The sequence below is a fragment of the Myotis lucifugus genome, unplaced genomic scaffold, assembly GCF_000147115.1.
Source record: "Myotis lucifugus unplaced genomic scaffold, Myoluc2.0 scaffold_272, whole genome shotgun sequence".
NCBI lineage: Eukaryota > Metazoa > Chordata > Mammalia > Chiroptera > Vespertilionidae > Myotis > Myotis lucifugus.
The window spans coordinates 92379-95908 of record NW_005871320.1 but is presented as its reverse complement, the minus strand read 5'-3'; the positions used below and the strand labels follow the sequence as shown (position 1 = coordinate 95908).

The 3530-nt window shown below is 43.9% G+C and overlaps 1 pseudogene; it reads left to right on the top strand.

Moving 5' to 3' along the window:
- The first annotated feature begins 2329 nt into the window (after positions 1–2329).
- Positions 2330–3530, top strand: part of LOC102418387 — a 4870-nt pseudogene continuing 3669 nt past the window's right edge.

The window sequence follows — 3530 nt, the reverse complement described above, 5'->3', positions numbered from 1 at the left end:
ATTTCCATCTTTCAGTATTGCTCCCTTTTATAAACTGTAACTTTGTTCTTATGCTTTTATATCCATTCAGGACTTAGTATGATACACTGACATTATGATGTCAGTGTGTATTGATCTATAAATACAGGTTTGAATTATATCTGTACTAATTCATATAATTAAAATATTTCTGAATGGTCTTCATAATCATTTTGAAGATTATATATCATTGTAACTTTATATGTTCTTGTGTTTTTTAAGACAGATAATTTGCCTGAGATTCACAAGTATCTCAATGCCCATGCCCACAATTCCTGTTCACATTTGTACACTGAATGTGAAAACAACAAAATAGCAACAGCAACAAAACTACATCAGTATGGAAGTGACTTGTTATTAGTAGATAATCTAGGAAATATGGAAAACTATAAAATGAAAAATATTATCTATATTATGAGCAAGAAATAGTCCCTATTAATATTTTTATATATTTCCTTCCAGTCCTCTTTTCTCTGGATTTTAACTTTAAAAAAATTTTTTTTATTTAATATGATACTTATTGTTTTTAGTCATTTAAAATTTACATAAACTGACTTTTGGCCAAAGGGGCTGCATAAGGAAACTTGGTATTCACTTCTTCCCACAACCACATCAAAATTACAACTAAACTACAGAACAACCATCATTCAGAACCGCCTGAAATTGAGCTGAATGGAAGTCCTACAATTACAAAATTTAATAAGAAGCCACATCAAGACTAGTAGGAGGAGGTAGAGATGCAGAAGGGCTGGTCCCACACCCATGTGTTACTGAAAAAAAATTGGGAGGGGTATCTTGGCTGCAGAGATCCCCCTTGAGGAGTGAGGGGTCCTAATCCCACACCAGGCCCCCAGCTCAGAGTTCCAGTGCCAGGAAAAGAAGTCCCCATAACTTCTGGCTTTAAAAACCAGCAGGAAGGGAGGCTGAGACTGCTGGAGTCCCAGATAGTTCCTCTTAAAGGGCCCATGCATGGACTTACATGGACTCACCCCATCTGAGCTCCAGCCCAGGGACAGCAGCTTGAGGAGACATATGGGAGGAACTGAATTGTTTGGCATCAGGGCAAGAGTTGGAGGGGCAGCTTTCTCCCAGACAGAAAGAAGTACTGGCAGAAGCTGTTCTTTTGATGAATCCCCCGCCTCCCGGAGTCAGCTCAGGTGCCATATCTGAGATTTCATCAATCTGGCTCATACTGTTTGCCCCACCCTGGTGATTCCCTGAGGCCCTGCCCCACCCAACTTTTGGGCCCACCCAAGCTGTTTTCAGTGGCTTTATCATAAATATGAGCCTATCCTGGCTCATATTTCAGGTTTTCCTAAAATCTCTCAAGCAGCATCTGGCCTCAGCAAGCCCCGTACCCAAGTGGCCAAAGGTCCAGCACTGGCAGAAGCCTGCATTGGTTCACAGCTTGGCCTTGCCTAGAGCACCTCCAAGCCCAGCACAAGAAGCAGCCATCTGCAGATCACTTTGTAGCTTATACTTGGCAGCTGTGAGCAGAACACAGGCAGTGGCTGACCTGGGCCTACACGTCTCTGGAGGCCCAGAGCCAGTGAACCCATTAGACAGCTTCAGAATACATCAAAGCACCATCATCCAACCACCTCCACAAGCAACACACTCAAGAGGTGGACTCAGTGGGTACCAGAGCCCTGGTAAAGTAAGTCCTGCTGCGTGGCCCTGCACAGCTAATTCTCCAAAGTGGTTGGTCAGTGGTCACAGCCAGTCCTTGCAGGTGATCAGTCTGGGTAAATCTCTCCCATTGATGTGCCAACAGCAATCAAGACTCAATTATAACAGAAGGATGTACAGCCCATGCAGGGGTGTACCTCAAGTGCCCAGGCTAGATGATCAGGGAGGCTGTGCCACTGAACCCTACAGTACATCTACATTAGGCCATGCTACCAAGCCTAGGAGACATAGCAGCTCTACCTAATACATAGAAACAAACACAGGCAAGTGGCCAAATGAGGAGACAAAGAGCATAGCCCAAACGGAAGAACAGAACAAAACTCCAGAAAAAGAACTAAACAAAATGTTGACACTGATCATATCCCAAATATACCAAGTGGGTATGGAAAAATTTATTCACATAATGAGACTTTCTGAAGAGAGCAGGATTGGCTCCTAATCTGGTCTGAAAATGGCTTGAAAAAACAGGCAAAGGAGACTGACTTAGGGTTTTTCTGGTGGTTAGGGGGTGGGGTTGCCATATCCTGGCTGTGCTTATGTGGTTTGAACTTGTACCCAAAGTAGAGAATATTTGGACTTTCCTATCTGCATGCTCACATGTGAGGCAAGGGGTACAGAAAGAATGGAGGACTTGAAAGCTGTCAGTAGTCAAACATAATGATTGAAATCAAATGTAATCTACCTTCCTAACCACTTTGGATACATAATTTCAAAAAAATCTCCCCCCCCCCCCGAGATTAAAAAAGGTGGCAAAGTAAGAGGATGTTACACTGACACACTCCCAGGAACAAACTGAAATTACAACATACATACATACATACATACATACATACATACATACATAAATACATAAATAAATATCCTGATTAATCAACTGAAGACAAGCTGGAGAGAACCCTGATAACCAAGGATAGAAAGTGGAGACTGCATAGAGATAGGTAGGAAGCGGGGAGGTGGGAAAGGGATGACCGGGCTCCCACAGACAGCAACTGAAGTTCCAGAGACATATCTCAGCTGTGGGGGGTTGCCACTGAGAATTCTGGGGGTATAAACCCCAAGCTGGGCACCCCAACAGAGGGCACCATAATTGAGAAAGGTGCCCACATAACATCTGGCTGTGAAAAGCAGCAAGGTTGCTGTCTGCCAGGGAGAGATGGCTAGAAATGCAGGCACCCTCTTAAAGGGCCAATGCACAAACTTTCACATGCAGCCACTCACCTTAGACTCTGGCAGAGGGAGGGCTGAGTGGACTGGAGCTGTGTGAGCAGAAGCCAGGGTTGGGGGCTCTGGGATTAGAGCTTGGAAGGCAGACACCCCAGTTCCCTCAGGCTACAGATGTCATCTTTCTCACACAGATCTTTGCTACCCAGGTGGTTTATGCCTGGGGTAAGGTAGTTGTCCCAACCTGTGGAGTTTCTGAGACCCACCAAGAGACTAAGAATAACAATCAGCCTCTAGGCAGAAGCAATTGCCCTACTTTGTTGGAAAACCTCTAACCCAGCCGTGGGCAAACTACGGCCCGCGGGCCGGATCCGGCCCGTTTGAAATGAATAAAACTAAAAAAAAAAAAAAAGACCGTACCCTTTTATGTAATGATGTTTATTTTGAATTTATATTAGTTCACACAAACACTCCATCCATGCTTTTGTTCCGGCCCTCCGGTCCAGTTTAAGAACCCATTGTGGCCCTCGAGTCAAAAAGTTTGCCCACCCCTGGGTTAAACAATCATATACTTCACATAGTGTTTACCTTGATATTTCCAGCACCCCAACTTACACCATACATACCAATAGTGCAATATTATCTTACCTAATAATAGACAA